This window comes from Paroedura picta, chromosome 6, assembly GCF_049243985.1.
Source record: "Paroedura picta isolate Pp20150507F chromosome 6, Ppicta_v3.0, whole genome shotgun sequence".
NCBI lineage: Eukaryota > Metazoa > Chordata > Lepidosauria > Squamata > Gekkonidae > Paroedura > Paroedura picta.
This window is the reverse complement of record NC_135374.1, coordinates 33189009-33208617: the sequence shown is the minus strand read 5'-3', so window position 1 is coordinate 33208617 and position 19609 is coordinate 33189009. Positions and strand designations below refer to the sequence as shown.

Genomic DNA, 19609 nt, shown 5'->3' with positions numbered 1-19609 from the left:
GTTGCTTTATATTCATCTCACTAAAGGTCAATTGTGGGCACACATACCTAAAAGTAAGACTCAGTGAAAAATATTTCCATGCATACATGTATATTCGGCATTAAGATACCCAATGGCTTCAGTAACATTAATATTATTTCAGGACACAAGGAAACAGTTCTTCAAAAGAGTATTACAATTATGGGGAAAATAGAGCTGTTTAATAGACAAAAAGATCCTGCATGCTAGGGGGAGGAGGGGGACGCTATGAGGAAGGTACGCTTAAGGCCATACAGGTATTAATAATATTGACAGTGATTAATTGGCTTACAATTGAACAGATGGTGACTGGAGCAAGAATCCATTCTCAGCTTGCATATCTAACTAGTAGCTCCCAATCAATTTATTCATAGGAAACTAAATACACAAACATTATCAAGAGAGGCCCTGGCATGATTCCAACCTGGATGTCAAATATTTTAGCCCAACTAGGACTGCTAGCCTCTAGGTAGGGCCTGGAGATTTTCAGGAATTACAACTAATTTCCAGACCCCCAAGATGCTTTACCTGGAGAAAATAACTATTTTGGAGGGTGGATAGTTTGGTATTACTTCCTGCTGAATTCCCTCCCCAAATCTCCAGGAATTTCCCAACCTGAAGTGACCACCCTACAACACTCTAACCACTTCACTGCACAGGGCTCTGTAGATCTGTTTACATTATACATTATATAATATTTATTTGCTTTGTTTTTATTTATTTTTTAATTTATATCCCACCCCTCTCAGGATGCATTATGTCTGTATTCTTTGTTATATACTAGGGGCAGCCACACCCACAATGGTATGTTTTAAAAGGACACGGTGGGTTTTTGCTTCTGGAACTATAGCTTCTGGTCATCAAAAATATTGTTTTATTGCCAAAGTTCACACTGATTTGTGATCAAATAAGGGAAACCAACCGATGCCTTCTGTCTGTCGGCTAGTTCGTGAGCTCTGAAACTGGACTCAGCAGTGCTCTTACAACACGTACCGAGGTCGTCTATCAAACCAGAATCTTGAATTATCATCCAAGGGATTTTCTGGGAAATAGCTCCCCCAGGCTTCTACACAGACACTGCATAGGCTTATTCAGAACAACATCAATGCAAAACAATTCCCTCTGGACAGTCAAGATAGTTTTTCAGAATCTTGGCTGCAGTTCTTCTATTTAAAAGTTTGCTTTAGCTGATTTTCTTCAGGCTACCAGGCTGTCAACTCTTACAGAAATCTAATATAAGGCTGAAAAACAAAGAATGCAATCTGGATCTGTTTAAAACTTCTATCTGGTGTAAACTTGTAAAGGAAAGTTCTGGTTTTGGAAGGCATTTTTATCTCCATGGTTAATCAAAGGGTGTGTGATAGTTTATGCGGTAGATTATATAAAGGGATGCCATGGAAGACTGAAGACTGGGACAAACAACCTTTGTTTACCATTTCATACAGGTAATGATCTCTGAATGGAGCTGCTGCCTTGCATTTCAGTACTTTGCGACGGTTCCCTAAAAGTGCTTCCTACTTTCTCATTCTTGAATTGTCTGGAAAGATCAATGTTCAGGAAAAGCAGTTGCAGAAAACTGGCAAATTCAAGTTTCACTCAGTCCCTACTACAGTTAATGGCAACAGACTGAGTACCTTACCCAATTAATCTTGTAGTTCAATTTCTTGGAGAACTACACAGTGCATTTTGGTCTGTTTTACTCATTTCTCTAAAGAAATTCCCAATAATCAAGAAATCAGGCCATGTAACACAGGATATACAAATCGGATGAGAACACAAATGTTCATTACAGGTTTCTGGAAGCAGTAATAGACTCCATGAAAGTCAATAAACTGAAGTTTAGTCTAGACAAGACTGAGATCTGCTGGTGTTCAATTTAGTGTGACCAATCAGGGAATGAAGTAAGGAATCATCTACTTCTGCACAGGACTGAATTCCTTCTTAGAAATAGAGACACACATGGGGGAGGTGGTGCTGTTTGATCTCTGGATGGGAACTAGGGTGGCATATGTAGGATAAGTCACCTGTAAGTAGTTATGGATAGTGCACAGACTTCCCTTGAACACTGAGATCTGGCCACAATTATATACATGCTTGGATTACACACATGTGCTTAATATTCCAATTTGTTTAAACTGCGGGGGCTAGAATGCCTGTGTATATTAGAACCCCCCATGGAGGGGGTTCCCTGCCAATAGGCCCTGCCCCAGCTGCTGAGAAAGATCGCGGAAAGAGAAAGGCCCAGGTTCAGTTTGTGAGGTCCATAATGTAATAGAACTCCTCCCCCTCCCAGCATGCTGCAGACACAAAACTTACATTGGTATTTCTGGCTGACCCTCCTTTACTTGCCGTCCAGGTTTGGTGAGGATGAGATTTACAGGGTCCAAGTTACAGCTCCCCAAAGAAGGAGCCCCCATCCTCCATTGTTTCCAATAGAGGGGGAAAACAATAAAAAAAAATATCAAGGGCAATAAAGAAAGCCCAATAGAACAAAATCAAATTCCCAGAGAATCTCTGCAGTAGAAACTGAAAGGGGGACATTTTTGCAAGTCCAGAAGGAGCTAGCCCCATTGTGGAGCAATGTCAGGTCAACACGACTGAAATCTAGGACAGAATCACACTCCAAGCAAGGGGGGGTGCAAGCTCAGCAGTACCAATGTAATCATAGAATCAGAATCATAGAGTTGGAAGGGGGCACACATGCCATCTAGTCCAACCCCCTGCTCAACGCAGGAACAGCCCAAAGCATCCTAAAGCATCCAAGAAAAGTGTGTATCCAACCTTTGCTTGAAGACTACTAGTGAGGGGGAGCTCACCACCTCCTTAGGCAGGCTATTCCACTGCTGAACTACTAATGTAGCCCAGCAGAACTCTGTGCCAACGTGGCAATGCCAGTTCAATCACAATCCAAGTGGACGGGGGCATTTTTGCAAGCCTAGCAGCACTAGTATAATGTACAGAGTGCCCAGCAGTACCAGTGGAATCTGAGTGTTCAGCAGAATCCAGTACCAATGTGGCACTTTAAAAGTTTAAAAGGACTAATCTCAAAGTTCAGAGTCACAAATCCAAGTGGGGGGTGAGTGGGACTTTGGAAGCTATGTATAAGAAAATAGAAAGTGAATACAAATAGGTGGGAACCCTCCTAAAAATGACATGCCGAGTCTGAAATAGACAACAGTGTTTCCAAGGCAAGATGAATCTACCTCCTGTTGCATTGACGTTTGGTAAACATTTTGTTTGAACAGAGACAGTCTGCCTGGAAATGTATCCATTCACAAACTGGCATGAGCCTTTATAAACTGCTCAAAAGTTTGTGGAATGGTCATACCTGTTGATCTGCCACAAATTTCAGTTTGCAAACTAGAAACTTCAATTCATTAGCTGGTTCATACCCATCCCTACCTGTGAGCACTTTTGGAATTTTGAGAACAAGTGAAAACCAAAGCAAAATGGCTGCTGCAAAGGCCACCCCAAAATGACAGCTATGAGGCTCTGGGGCCAGTCACAAAGTGTTAGGAGTTTCTAAATGAAGCTTCTGCCAATGATGGATTTTTCCATGTTTTCTGTAGATACAAAAAAATTCTTCTGAAACATCTGCTCACACGAGGTAGAAGAAAGCCAGGATTGGCTCCTCCCTGTGGGGAAGACATGGGGCCATTTCGCACGGCTTCAAAGTAGCACAATGGTTGCTAATTGGAAACGCTACTAATTTGCCATAACCCACGACGTCGTAGACAATCTGCAACAATCCTGAAACCGACCCGCAAAAAGCGCTTCGTTGTGGCGCTTTCAGGGGAATCCAGAAAAGTGGATTCACCCTCCGGATAGCGATACACTCCTGCAACCAATCTGCAACAGTAGCGCTAAAGACCTGTGCGTTACCATTGTTGCTGGTTCTTCAAAGTCCCTCCCCCTGGCTCTCTCCTCCAAACCTCCGGCGAAGCGATCGCCATTTTTTTTTCTCCGAGCGAGCGGGGATAAACGCACCAGCGAGCCTCTTTCTGTTTAGAGGCTTCCCTGGCTTCAGTCCTTCACCTTTAGTCACTAAGCACAAACCACTGAAAAGCCCGTTTGCTGAAATAAAGTCCCTTTATTTTTTACAAATAAATTCAGCCGAAAATCGGGCCCGTGAGAGGGGGGGGGGATTTTTTTTTATCACTCGAGGCAGCGTGCAAACGATCATACAATTAAACGACAGCTCACATTAGGCAGCTGATGGGTCTCTCCGTAGCAACGAATCTACCTAGATTCGTTGCTATGGGTCGTTTTTTTTTTTTTTAAACCTTTCTTAAAGGGAAAGGGGCTGTTTGGGAGCATGCTAACGGCTGCCCATTGGCTGCTTGACGGCCAGGGGCGGGACGAGCTTGGCAATAGCGCTTCCTTTCTAGCGATTTCTGCTGAGACCGGAAGCCTGTGGGAAACGCTAAAAAACGCAACTGATTCCACTACAAAGGCAGGTATGCATAACGGCGAATTCCACTATTTTAAATGGCGATTTTTCATTCCGCAAACAATTTGCAACAAAGATCCCTGTGCGAAAAGGCCCATGCTTTCTCTAATCATTTGTAAATAGACATCAGGGAACTTGCTACTATGGAGTGGCCAAATTGTGGCTTTCCAGATGTCCATGGACAACAATTTCTGTGAGCCTCTACCAGGACATGCTGTCAGAGGCTCATGGGAATTATAGTCCATGGACAACTGAAGAGCCACAGTTTGGGCACCCCTGCTATGGCACAAAAGGGCACTATGTTGGGGATTCCTGCTTGAAATGTCTTGGGACTGGCATTCTCCCAAACAAGCCTGTCCATTAGTTCAGACAGAGCCTGGCTGAGTGTTCTAGTCATGCACCAGATAGCAAGGGTTAGATGAATCAGTCTGAGGCTCAACTCACAGGTAGCTTACAACAGTTGAACAAGGTATGTTTGCTGACAAACATTTTCCTCATGTACAGAATGTCTAACGTAACAGTTTTTGATCCCCTGATATGAGTTCCTGTCCTGCTTTGGGTGTTATGCTTATCAATGCTTTAATTTTTTCAGTGGCTTTTCACCATTTATGTTGTTGATTTTATTATGCTAAATGTGAAGAGAGAGCTTGTTTGCTGCACAGATATATATGGGGAAATCCTCACTTTTATCTACATACATGTATAATTAATTCTTATCTGGAAATGCTTTCCTCATGGAACTGTTAATGATACGTAGCTGTAAGCGGTTATTATATTATTTGCATTTTTCTTAGTTGTTCAATCAAGTGGCATTTATTTCAGTGTCAGTTATGAGAGCAGTAGGTCCTAATTTACACAATTATATATTTTAACTCTTTTTAAAAAAATAATGTTATATGAATGCATGAAGTTGACTGACATAATTGTGTCCTGTTGCAACCTTCACACATTCAACTGAAGTTGTACACCAAGTCCCATGTGAGTGCAGGTAAACATGCATAACTTGTCTCCCTACAATTTTTTTTCTTTGGTAGGATTCTTAGCTGTGTAGACAGCTTTTGTGCTTAATTTCATCCATTTGTCCTCCTTGGCTTTGGCCCATGCAAGTCACATGATCCCCCTGCTTAGCCTTTCGGGTTGGTCAAAGGAGATTCCTCCACCTATTTTTACCTGCAGAAAAACTGACTGGGACATACACTGGTATACCTTGTAGGGTTCTAAGCACATATTGTATTAAACACATGATATTTGGGGGCTCAAGTGATAGATATGATTCATCGACAGCATTTTCACTGATCATGTAAAGTGTTCTCTTAAGGAACATTTCAAGGGACAAACTAAATGTATCATTTGTCACATGTGCTCTATGAGGACTGGCAGCTGTATGTCAGCCGCCAGTCCCTGTGAGGAATGTCTATAAGTGCCATATGGCCCTGATTTAGATTGGGACCATGATAAAGAGGCTTCTGCCCCCCCCCACTCACACACACATCATTTTCTCAACCTGAAATGGTTTAATTATTTGCTCCATCAGGTGGGCATACATGCAAGCATCCATACAGTTTTCCAATGGGGCAAATAATACGCCCTGGCGTGGTCTCGGTTCCTGAAAATGGTGCAGGGGTCAGGAATTGGGTGGCTATGGCACTATTAGAAAAAGTTGTCCAGAAGAAGAAGAAGAAGAAGAAGAAGAAGAAGAAGAAGAAGAAGAAGAAGAAGAAGAAGAAGAAGAAGAAGAAGAAGAAGAAGAAGAAGAAGAAGAAGAAGAAGAAGAAGAAGAAGAAGAGTTGGTTCTTATATGCCGCTTTTATCTATCCGAAGGAGGCTCAAAGCAGCTTACAGTCGCCTTCCCTTTCCTCTCCCCACAACAGACACCCTGTGAGGTGGGTGAGGCTGAGAGAGCCCTGATATCACTGCTCGTTCAGAACAGCTTTATCAGTGCCATGGCAATCCCAGGGTCACCCAGCTGGCTGCATGTGGGGGAGTGCAGAATTGAACCCAGCATGCCAGATTAGAAGTCCACACTGCTAAACACTACACCAAACTGGACACATAGCTGATGTATGGCTGCCTGTCTTGTTCAGTTCTAAGAGTGAATTCAAAATCTTGCCGTTTATAGTAGATTCAACCATTTTCCTTGTGAATCAGCATTTGCACCAGGAGATATTTTGTTGAAGTGTCCATTGAACATTGCACACTCCTGCTAGCTCTTTATAGCCTGAATGGCTTCCAAAATTGCCTGCTAGTTGTGCTCCCATGCAAACATACTTTCAGTTCCTAGGCTGTCTGTGAAACTTCAAATTAGACAAAGAACCTATTGTACTCCACTGCATCAGAGCTGTCTTTCTCTTGGTAAATATTTGGGGAGTCCCTAAATGCTTCGCTTGGAGACATTTGCTAACTTTGTCCCTTTTTGCCAGACTATTTTATTAATTGTGTACATGGCCAATAGAATTTGTGTATTTTATTACTAAGTTGCAGAGTATAGCTATGTCTATAATACATATCATTGCAGGACATCTGCCTCAACATAAATCCTTTTTGAATCTGTTTGTCCTACGATGTAGCATTTTAAGTATATATCAGAGCTACTGAAATGATGGGAGATTCCATTAATAGGATAAGATGTGAATATGTCCATATATACTTCTATCTTGTGTCCTACCATCAGGTCACTAGTTTTTGAAAGAACCTAAAATGTAGAGCAATGCTTTTATTACTACTACAATTATAATATCTTTCAACTTCTGAACACATCTATTGTACTTTTAATTGTTTCATTTTGATCACCATTACCTTGCAGGCAACCTGAAGTTTTATATACTTTAAATTTTGACATTGAAGGTACAATGCAGTCAGACTAGAATCTGTTTCAGACTAGAAACTGGGAGGCTCAGGACTGAATGCCCAGTTTAGAGCCTTTCTGGATCACCCTGATCTACCTCACAAAGTTATTCTTGTGAGAATTCAGCTGAAAGCCTTTTTGAATTCTGTCATTTTCTTTCGTTCTGCACTAAGATGCAGCAAAAGAAATTTAGAAACCACATAGTTCAGAAGGTGATAACGTGGCCTTGTTCATCATGAGAGAGTCTAACACTGAAGCCCTTCCTTCCTGAGTCTACTTTAAATGATTCACTCAGACTACCAATAAGCTATCTGAAGGAAAGCATGATGATTGTTTTTTGGGGTTTTTTAGTTTAACATATATAATCTGTGTTGAACAACTTGGGTCTTCTTTTTGAAAAGACTTGGTAGGCTATGAAGCATCATTGACGGGTTCTGCTGTTTGATTTATGCTGGTGCTGTTTCGGAAACTCACTACAGAAATCACGTCTGGGTTCTTATTGGCTGCCATGGAATATATGATTGATTAAGAGAAGGGGTTACTAAGCAGAGCATTGGTGAAGACTAACAGAAACTATTGCTTTAGTTTAGGGTACAACTGCCTGCCTGCTAACCCTCTTAAATTGTAGTCTAACCTGATCCACACCAACATCTCATTCAGTGTACAATCCTGAAGAGATATACATTCTTTTTATACCCAGTTGACTTCAATGAACTTAGAAAGATGTAACTTGGGCCCATTCCACACAAGGACCAATGTTGCCAATTGGTTCCTGAAATTGGTTCGTGCGGAATGGACCTTGGTTTTAGATTGCACAGTCAATCGCTTAATGCTTGTAACGAGAAACAATAGACTGAATCTAAACCAAAGAATTTAATCCAAAGACATCCGATAGTGAGCAGAAGGACATGTTCCATACACAGCAGCCAAACTCACAGTTTGATCTTGCTCATTGTGTTTACAATAATGACACATGAAAAAGCTGTCTGTGACATCAAGTCTGTGATAGCTGTTTCCCACATGCAGGTTATTGCTGCATGGATACGGATTACACTTTGCCCTAGTGTAGCCCAGGATATAGTAAAAAAATTAAATAAATGTATACAAAGTTAAGTTAAACATATTGTTATTTATTTTAGAAAGACTCGCTACTGAGGATGGAGATGTTTAGGATTTGTTTGTAAGTATTTTAAAAGCAAGTACTCTGTCACCCTTGGATTGTCGATCAGGGCTTAGTAAATGTCATGTCCATCTAGGTATTTAGCAACTGGCAGCGTGTACAATAAGACTAAGGGCCTTTTCGCACAGGGATCTTTGTTGCAAATTGTTTGCGGAATGAAAAATCGCCATTTAAAATAGTGGAATTCGTCGTTATGCATACCTGCCTTTGTAGTGGAATCAGTTGCGTTTTTTAGCGTTTCCCACAGGCTTCCGGTCTCGGCAGAAATCGCTAGAAAGGAAGCGCTATTGCCAAGCTCGTCCCGCCCCTGGCCGTCAAGCAGCCAATGGGCAGCCGTTAGCATGCTCCCAAACAGCCCCTTTCCCTTTAAGAAAGGTTTTTTTAAAAAAAAAAACGACCCATAGCAATGAATCTAGGTAGATTCGTTGCTACGGAGAGACCCATCCAGCTGCCTAATGTGAGCTGTCGTTTGATTGTATGATCATTTGCACGCTGCCTCGAGTGATAAAAAAAAAAATCCCCCCCCCCCTCTCACGGGCACGATTTTCGGCTGAATTTATTTGTAAAAAATAAAGGGACTTTATTTCAGCAAACGGGCTTTTCAGTTGTTTGTGCTTAGTGACTAAAGGTGAAGGACTGAAGCCAGGGAAGCCTCTAAACAGAAAGAGGCTCGCCGGTGCGTTTATCCCCGCTCGCTCGGAGAAAAAAAAATGGCGATCGCTTCGCCGGAAGTTTGGAGGAGAGAGCCAGGGGGAAGGACTTTGAAGAACCAGCAATAATGGTAACGCACAGATCTTTAGCGCTACTGTTGCAGATTGGTTGCAGGAGTGTATCGCTATCCGGAGGGTGAATCCACTTTTCTGGATTCCCCTGAAAGCGCCACAACGAAGCGCTTTTTGCTGATTGGTTTCAGGATTGTTGCAGATTGTCTACGACGTCGTGGGTTATGTCAAATTAGTAGCGTTTCCAAATAGCAACCATTCTGCTACTTTGAAGCCGTGCGAAATGGCCCTAAATCTTTTTGTTGGATGCATCTATGTCTGTATGTCAGCAAGTCAAAGCAATCATAGCCTTGCCAAGATTGCTGCTGGTTTCCCCAGATGCTTTGTTGTCATGAAGAATTAAGACCCTGGAAATGCAATGGAATAAAATCCAGTTTTTAAAAAAATGGGCCTGAAATACTGCCTTAATTGCCCAGGAAAAATCAGAGAAATACTCATCCAAGACACTAAGAAAATGGCAGCACATCGTGATTCGAACCAACGGGAAAGGAGTGCCCAGCTGTCTCTGGCTTAAACGAACAGTTTTACAGCAAGTTCTGCCTATATTGGGCAGGTTTCTGGTTATTTAAAAATCAGTAATGCTTATATGTCTCTGACCACCCATTCAGTTCTGAAATGTTAATCCTTAATCCTCTTCATTGCTTTAGCATAAGTTTTGTGGTCGGTTCCCATGTTTAAGTTCCTTTGTATACATTTCTTTTAAAATGGTGCTATATACTGGTCTAAAATAGGGCACCATGTAATTACGGCCTTAAGTTCTCATCTCCCCTTTAGAAGAGGCCTTTCTACAAGGAGATCCATCTGGAGCCAATGTCCCTTTAATATCCTCCCTGCCTATGATCCATTTTCCACCCCGACACCAGCTGCCAGGAGGAGCATGCAGTTCTGGTGGTCCACAGACTGCAGAACAGCTATATGAAACACACAATGTGTTACAGCAGAGGCAGAGAGATCCAGAGTGCAAAAATCTGGGCAACTGGTTGCTTCTGGGGACTGGCAGCCGAATTGCTGAGCTCCAGAGATGTAGGAGACCTAGCACAATTCAGGATGCCAACTCTGACTTGGGAAATACCTGGAGATTTTGGGGGTGGAGCTTGAGGAAGGCAGGGCTGGGGAGGGGAGAGACATCAGCAGGGTCTAATGCCATAGAATCTACCCCCCAAAGCAGCCATTTTCTCTTGGGGAATAGATCTTGGTAATCTGTAGATCATGTGTAATAGCAGGATATCTCCAGGTGCCATCTGTAGGCTGGCAACCATAGAGGAAATGATGCTACAAGGAGTAATTGTATACTTTTCCTCACTAATGAGCAAAACCCAGACCTCATTTCTTTGGGCCCAATACAAACCTGTAACATGTACCCCGGTCCCATGGATACAGTCTCTGTAATTTGTATTTTATTTCTGAAATATCATAAGTACACTCTTTCATAGTCATGGGTTTGCAGCCTAGGTCAGGTCTCCTGGGCCTTGTGAAGTCTTTGGTCCTTGCAGGGTCATTGCAGTCAGAAGTCACACAATGGAGGGAAAATTCCCAACTCAGAGACTGTGTTCAGACAGAAATATCCTGGAGGTAAATGCAATGCTTTTTTATTTCTCAGAAATTGCCAGTACACAAATTTAAGGTAGCTCTAATTTCCATAACACCATAATCTAATCCCAATAATATTTCATGCCGGCTTCACACAGTAAGTGTAAATCAGTCTTTAGATAAAGAGTATATAGGCACAGAAGACTTATTTGTGGTTGTATAGGGCAGGGGTCAGAGCCTCTTGTGGCGCAGAGTGGTAAGGCAGCAGACATGCAGTCTGAAAGCTCTGCCCATGAGGCTGAGAGTTCAATCCCAGCAGCCGGCTCAAGGTTGACTCAGCCTTCCATCCTTTCGAGGTCAGTAAAATGAGTACCCAGCTTGCTGGGGGGTAAACAGTAACGACTGGGGAAGGCACTGGCAAACCACCCCGTATTGAGTCTGCCATGAAAACGCTAGAGGGCGTCACCCCAAGGATCAGACATGACCCGGTGCTTACACAGGGGAAACCTTTACCTTTTTAGGGTAGGGGTAGTCAACCTGTGATTCTCCAGATGTTCATGGACTACAATTCCCATGAGCCCCTGCCAGTTGACTACCCCTGGTATAGGAAATACTTCCTTCTGCATAAGCATGGAATTTCTATAATCTCTCTTTTTGTTTGCCCTTCTCTTACTCCTGAGCTGTTTTGCAAGTACCGGTGAAACAATATCTGCTGGGAGTTAAAGGACGGGAATGGGCTGGATTTCCCCACAGGTCCCCTTGTCACAGGAATTGCAGTAGGGAGAAACACAGGAATGCCGTCGGAATATGTGAGTGTCTTTGTGACCATGGCAAGCAATGGATCAATTTCTTCCCATGTTTTACATTTACCTGCATCGCAAACTGACATGTAGCTACTAGCTCAGCTCAAATTGTTGCCTAGCAGCCAAGAAACCCTTACCTTGAGTTTGTATGTTTAGAAGGCTCTGGGGCAAAAAGCAATGGTTGTCATGTGTATAAACCCCAGAGAGGTAATGCATGCCAAGCATAATAGGATTAGAAGCCTAGCTTCTGTGTGGACACCTTTCCCCAGAGCATTAATTGAAATAGGTCCGACAAGGCCTGACAAGATTGTGGTACTGTTGGTTAAAGGATTATCAAACTATGGATGTAGCACTCTTCCTTTTCCAGAGCTATATTTACCTTGAAAGAGTAGCTATATAGCTTGGAGGAATTTCTTTAGGAGGAATTTAGACCAGTGTCATTGGGAGTCCAAGGGACATCCACAGGTCATGGTGCCCTTGTTGGAGAGAGATGACCCGGCCACAGTTGTCCATGTGCTAGTAACTTCCTGGAAAGATCACTGTAATATGAATTACCGGGCCTCTCCCCCATACCGCCCCAACTGTTACCTCCTATCTGACATCTATGATAGCAAACTTCCCATCGATGCAACAAATTAATTGATGACTGCTGTTTTTAAAGTTTTGCAGGTATAGTTCTATTATTAATGTAATTTTATTGCTTTATTGTCAATTTAAATTCAAACGATCACTGCCCCAAGATGATGAAACCAAGATGGGTATTATATAAATCGATCTATAAATAAATAAATATGTAGGAATGTCTTTGAAAAAAGTTTAGAAACCTCAGTTGTTGAAGAATGCCATGGCCAGATTAGTTAGTATTAAACGTTAATGAGTCTAACACTCCAATATTAAAAAGTCTTCATTGAACTATTTATGGCAGAGTTTAGATGTGCAAAGAGGAGTAAAGCTTGAAAGAATAAAATAGTTTTATTTAGAAAAGAAACAACATATAGAAAGATAAGAGATTTAGGGTAATAAATCCAGTTTTCTTGAATCCCGAAATGGCAAGTTAAAAATGGCAAAATCGTGGGATGTTGGTGACGTCATGTGGAGGGGGCTGTAAATGCCACCAACATGCATAGGCTGTCCAGGAACATTTTCTTCATGCGGAAATTGCCTTGATTCTGCTGCTTTTAAAAACGTTTTGATTTTACTGCTTGCTAGTTTTCTTTACTTGCATGGTTTATGTTCTTCCTTGTTATGTTTTGGGTTTTATAAATATTGTAAGTTACCTTGAGAACTTAATGTCAAAAGACAACATATAAACTCCCTGATCCTATTATCTTAGGGAAACAAACTATACATTGTTGTTGTTGTTAGGTGCGAAGTAGTGTCCAACCCATCGTGACCCCATGGACAATGATCCTCCAGGCCTTCCTGTTCTCTACCATTCCCTGGAGTCCATTTAAGTTTGCACCTACTGCTTCAGTGACACCATCCAGCCACCTCATTCTCTGTCGTCCCCTTCTTCTTTTGCCCTCAATCGCTCCCAGCATTATGCTCTTCTTCAGGGAGTCCTTCCTTCTCATGAGGTGGCCAAAGTATTTGAGTTTCATCTTTAGGATCTGGCCTTCTAAGGAGCAGGCAGGGCTGATCTCCTCTAGAACTGACCGGTTTGTTCGCCTTGCAGTCCAAGGGACTCGCAAGCGTCTTCTCCAGCACCAGAGTTCAAAAGCTTCAATTCTTTGATGCTCGGCCTTCCTTATGGTCCAACTTTCAACTGGGAATGCCATAGCCTTGACTAGATGCACTTTTGTTGGCAGGGTGATGTCTCTGCTTTTTAGGATGCTGTCTAGATTTGCCATAGCTTTCCTCCCTAGGAGCAAGCATCTTTTAATTTCTTTGCTGCAGTCCCCATCTGCAGTGATCTTGGAGCCCAGGAAAATAAAATCTGTCACTACTTCCATTTCTTCCCCATCTATTTGCCAGGAATTGAGAGGGCCAGATGCCATGATCTTTGTTTTCTTGATGTTGAGTTTCAAGCCAACTTTTGCACTCTCCTCCTTCACCCGCATCAACAGGCTCTTTAGTTCCTCTTCACTTTCTGCTATTAGAGTGTTATCATCTGCATACCTGAGGTTGTTGATATTTCTCCCTGCAATCTTGATCCCAATTTGTGACTCCTCTAATCCCGCCTTTCTCATGATGTGCTCCGCATACAAGTTAAATAGGCAAGGCAACAGCATACAGCCTTGCCGAACTCCTTTCTCAGTTTTGAACCAGTCAGTGATTCCATGCCCGGTTCTCACTGTTGCTTTTTGACCTGCATACAGGTTTCTCAAGAGACAGATAAGATGCTCTGGTATTCCCATCTCTTTAAGAACTTGCCACAATTTGTTGTTCTCCACACAATCAAAGGCTTTAGCATAGTCAATGAAGCAGAAGTAGATGTTTTTCTGGAACTCCCTAGCTTTCTCCATGATCCAGTGTATGTTGGCAATTTGATCTCTAGTTCCTCTGCCTCTTCGAAATACTGCCTGTACTTCTGGAAGTTCACGGTTCACATATTCCTGGAGCCTAGCTTGTAGGATTTTGAGCATAACTTTGCTGGCATGAGAAATGAGTGCAATGGTGCGGTAGTTTGAACAAAATATATATTCTCCAGGGCAGTGTCTGGAGATCAGCTGGAAGATCTCCAGGCCCCACCTAGAGCTTGGTGACCCTAAGTTAAATGTATAACTAAATCTTTGGTGGACTGTTTTATTTTTGACACTCGGTACTTGGCTCCAGTATCTCTTATGTGTAAACCGTGTATATTTATTTGCTGATCTATTCATTGTCTTTTTTGTAATCTAAATTGGAATACACCGTATATTGTTGAATAGGCTGAAAGTATGAATGATGTTTCCCAACAAAAAGCGAGAATAAGCATCTAATACAACTGGATTTCGATCAATAGGATACCAAATGGATACCGTTGGTGTAAACATGACCAACACTTTCCTTTAGAGAATATGACAAGTTTTCTCAGTTGGCTCCGTCTTCGTCTGGGACTACTTTTAGCAACCTAAGCCCTGACAATAACAGCTTTCCTGTGTTCTGCCAGTATTTGCAAACACAGTATTTGGTGTGTTTTGTTCACAAGCTGTACATTTTAACAGTTGTATCATTTTTGCACCTGGAGAGATGTTTATGTTTTGGTTCCTGCTGTGCTCAAGTTCTTGTTCTGCACTGAAGTCTTTTCCTCTTGCCTGCCCCCCTCCCTTCCTGGTTTGAAACGTAATCGAAATGCAGAGTGACTCATCTGTCAGAAGCTGTTCTAGCTGCTTTCCTAGAATTTGCTGTTTGACTACAGGGAAATTTCACCCATTATATAAGAAAGTCTATATGTTTTCTCATGTGCAAACACTTCCGCATTGCTATGGGGAAATGCCGCAACAGTAAAACTTTAAAAAAAACTTTTCAGTTTTGTGTTGCTATAGGGAAGCACCACAACAATAAAATGTTTCCTTAGATTCCTTTTTGGGATACTTTATATAATGGTCTCTCTTTATGTTTGGGTAGATTTGTGATAGGCTGGCCATGGTAACTGGACTCCAATGTTTGTGTGTTTATAATAAAGATTAAAATGCAGAGTACAAACACCAAGCTAATAGGGATATGGCTGCTACATCACATGCCCCCCCTTTCCCTGTTCATATGCCTCCACCAGAAAACACAAACAGGAATATATTTCAGCTGCCTGATCCCAATATTACCATGCACACTGAAGAGAACATTTTATTTGTACTGAGGGCACATCACTTTGCGGTCCTGTAGCAACATGGACCACACCAGTTTTTAAAAATTCGAGCCAGATATGGAGAGGGGAGGGTGGGTGCAATGGCAGGCAAAATGCTACCGAGACTGTCATGCATTTCTCCCCTCAGACAGGCTTGCCCCTGTTTGCACCCCAATTTGCAGCATGATAAGAAAGGGAAATAGTTGTTGTTTTTTTTATATTGTCCTCATTACAGAGTGAACCGGACAAAAACTCACACCAGCTTCTGCACAGCCGCAGGTTGCTGCCAACGTCATGTGGAAGCAGCACTAAAACCTGTGAGCAATGAGAGGCTGTGCAGGGCCAAATTCCTTTTGTGGAAATGGTCTGGGTATCCCATCTAGGGCTACATGGCAACCAGCGAGCTTTGGAGGCCATTTACAGCTCCTGTCCTCTACTCTTCCCCCTTCTATGAGCACCATAGGTAAGGGTTAATTATGGTTTATATAAATCAGGACTTGGCTGTGGTTTCTGTCTCTGGTTTTTAGGCTAACTGTACTGTGCTGGTTTGGAAGTAACACAACAAGAGGGAAAAAAGGGGAAAAAACAATCTTTCCAATGGCTTAATCAAATAATATTAAAAATATAAGAGTCTCTGTTATTTCTTTATTATAATTTCCATCTGGAGTCATCCAAAAACGGCATCTAGATTATTTTTCTGTTTTCAACTCTTTTGTCAGTGGCAATAATGAGTCCTAAATCACAAAATATCCTTATTATAACATAATGTAACAAATAATAATTGGAAATGTACCTCCACCAAGTGATATTAATAAATTCAGTGTATTCACTCTCAATGTATTCTGTCTATAATATAACAGTAATTGTTAGAACAAATGTTAAAATGAAACTTACTAACTGCCAAAGGTCTATAAATTTATATCTTACCATATCAAACTGCGTCTTGCCACAAAAGGGGAAGAAAAGGATAGAATCTGAACATGGCATGGGGAAAGGAGAGCATGTAAAGCTGAGACTCCCTGAGGTAACACCTGAGGTGACAAATCGTCATTTGGCATTACTGTGAGGTTGAAATTTTGCCTTCCCATCCTAGCCATCTGGATAACAGCCCTAAATCCAGTACTGCTGAATGTGTGTATGTGGCTATAGCATGTGTGGAATATTTATTTACACAGTTATGATCTCTGTATATTGAACTGCACAAAAGCCTAGAGGCAGGACTGACAGGTGCAATGAGCTGTACACAAGGCACCAGCCTGTTCTCCCTTCAGAGCTGAGCTTTACTTTAGAAAGGGTTATCTGAACCAGCTATATTACTTTGCTGGAAAAGCAGTTCATAGAACTGGACCTTAAAATTGGATATACAATCTTATTTTTAGGATTTATGCTTGATACGTTTATTCAGATGTTTGGTTTGTGGTAGTCGCTTCACAAAATTTCCCTGTTTATTTTGAAAATGTGAAATTTTCTGTATTACAGCCCAAGGTGTAACTTTACAACTCTTTCCTCCCCTAGGAGCTGGCAATAAAGATATATTTCTTGCTCACCGGAAACTGATGAAGAATTCTGGCCTCTGAAAACTGTAGTGCACTGATCCACAGCTCCAACCTTTCCCCAAAGTCTTAATGTAAGTGTATCCACGTGGAAATTCAAACTTTCAGCCTGCTAAAATTGGACATAACTGATTATTAACATAGGCACTTTCAAAACAATCAAAGCTCCGGAACTTGATAAGTTACTTGACAGGTTGCCACATGCTTAGTACTTAAATTTCAAGCAAAAAGAAAACCTAAAACCGCCCTCCAGAATGATTTGCAGAAACTGTCAGTATGTTTATGTTGAGCATTAAAGAAAATACCTCACAAAACCAAACTATTGTGGAATGGGCCAAGGGGTCATAATTTTGATTTTATATTTAGAAATATTTATTTTTAATTTAGTCTTTATATATTTTCCTTTGAGTGTTCAGAGATTTCTAATGATGAAGCTTCCTCTCAGAGCTTCTGTCACAGTATTCAGGTAGAAAGCAATTCTTCGTAATGAAACAGAATTATTCTCATATTCCATTTCTCTTAGTAAAACCAATACTTGTTGGCGGGGTTGGGGTGGAGGCTTTATTGTGTCCTTACTCTTGTCATTTTGGTGATATCCAGAATAGAACAGAAAAACTGTATACTCTTCATGTGCACTGTAACTCAGTACAACCAGTATTCTGACTCTTTAATAGAAATACTTATGATGAGTAGACATTAGCTCATTGTATCCACAGTCATCCTAAGCCTATGACTATTGTCTGTTCTCAAGTGTGACTTTTGGAAGAAAAATCAATTTGCTTAGCAAGACATTTCCTGTATTCTAGTTTTATGGGTGGATAGTTTTTTGAACAGCAAATAGATTCACTGGATTCTTTTTGTAAGATTAACATATTGAAAAAAATGTACCTCACTATTGATTTGAAAATCGTTGTGTTCCAGTGATTTCCTGACAGCTTGCAAAGAGATGGCCTAGGTGGGTATGTTAAGTATTAAATCTGCTAAGCACTTGACAAAGGCTGTATAAATGCTTAGCAGCACATAGCGTAGTGATTCTAAACCTTCCTAATGTCGTGATCCTGTAATACAGTTCCTCATGTTGTGGTAACCCTAACCATAAAATTATGCAAGTGTTCTTTCACAGAAATTAAACCAAAACTGACTAAAGGCGTGAAGATCCATTGTTCATGATTGTATATAAATTGTAAAGAAATTGTATATACATTGTATATAAACTGGCAGGCGCCTTCAGGAGGAGTGGCAACAGTGGCAGTTCCCCCCCCCCAGCAAAGCTACTCACCCTGCTGCGACCCCTGTGAAAGGGTCGTTTGACCCCCAAAGGGGTCCCAACCCCCAGGTTGAGAACTACTGACATAGCAGCTTGGAGAATTTATTTAAGTTGACAAGCTCGTAGCAAGTTACTGGAAGGAACAGAATCGGGTTCTGATCTGTAGCCCATTCATTTAAGCAAATTAGTGATTTCTCTTTCTGCAAGAGGTTACAGCAGATCAGATTTACCCAGAATGCAGTGACAGTCAAACTTTTTCCAATATTTTACTACAGTAACTATCTACACATGCCCACTAGCTTGTAACCGTTGAAAAAAACTGGGACACTTATGTACTGGAAAAATCCTCACCAAGTAGGGTTGTCAGTCAAGGGTTAACAACCCCTGGGAGCTTTGGGGGGCAAAGCGTAGTGTCACATAACTGGAAGTGATGTGATGTGGCGACATGACGCTGTGACAATCCCTACATTACACTGCCTGAAATTCTCCCATTCATTACTTACATTAGAATGCATGTTTGTATCAAAAAAAAAAAAAGGGCTGATTCAATCATGAGGCAATGTGTTCATCAGAGTAACTGAAAACATTAAAATCCTGGTGTGCCATAATGGCACTTGCAACTACCTTCCCCCAATAAATGAGATGAAGAGCAAAAAAGGGAACAAAAACCCAACCTGAGAAAACAATTCAGTAACCAAAAAGTCCTTGTCTTGGGGGTTACGCTGCTGTCCAATTAATGTACAATGAGAACAGTACCGATATATTAAGATTAAAACACAAATATTTATTATTAAATGCACAGATTAAAAACACCATAAGAATCACAATCTGTGCAATATTGCATGTACAGTCTCAATGGGTACACAGTCTTGATGGTTACACATGGTGTGACCATAGACCAAATGAAGAACCCAGAGGTTCTTCATCAGCACATGTAGGAACACAATAAGACCTGATTGGTAGCATAAGAAGATGACAAGGTGGCAGCAAGTTAGTTTCAGGAACAGAATCAGGTGCTGATTTGTGGGCTGTTTCTTTGAGCAAATTGGTGATTTCTCTTTCCACAAGAAGTTACAGCAGATAAGAAAAATCCAGAATGCAGTGGCAGTCAAACTTTTGCAAAAATTTCACTGCAGCGACTATCCATGTGAGTATGTGCCCACTAACTAACCACAAGTGAAAAAAACTGGGACACATTTTGTACTAGAAGCATCCTCACCAAGTAGGGTTGCCAGTAAAGGGCTAACAACCCCTGGAAACCTTGGGGGGGGGCAAGTCTTGGTGTCATGTGACAGTGCAATGTCACTTCTTGTCACATTACTGGAAGTGATATCATATGAGGATATGATACTATGACAATCCTCCACACACATTTTTATGATAAAACTGTAGCGATATTAGGGAATGCTACAGCA

At 41.5% G+C, this 19609-nt stretch overlaps 1 protein-coding gene across 3 annotated transcripts in view; it reads left to right on the top strand.

Annotated features, from left to right (window-relative positions):
- COL8A1 (collagen type VIII alpha 1 chain) overlaps window positions 1-19609 on the top strand; it is a 110315-nt gene that overhangs the window by 64169 nt on the left and 26537 nt on the right. For all 3 annotated transcript variants that reach the window (XM_077342044.1, XM_077342045.1, XM_077342046.1), the window contains one exon: window positions 16890-17001. The gene's annotated coding sequence lies outside the window, so the exon portion shown is untranslated. The remainder of the gene's footprint in view (window positions 1-16889; window positions 17002-19609) is intronic.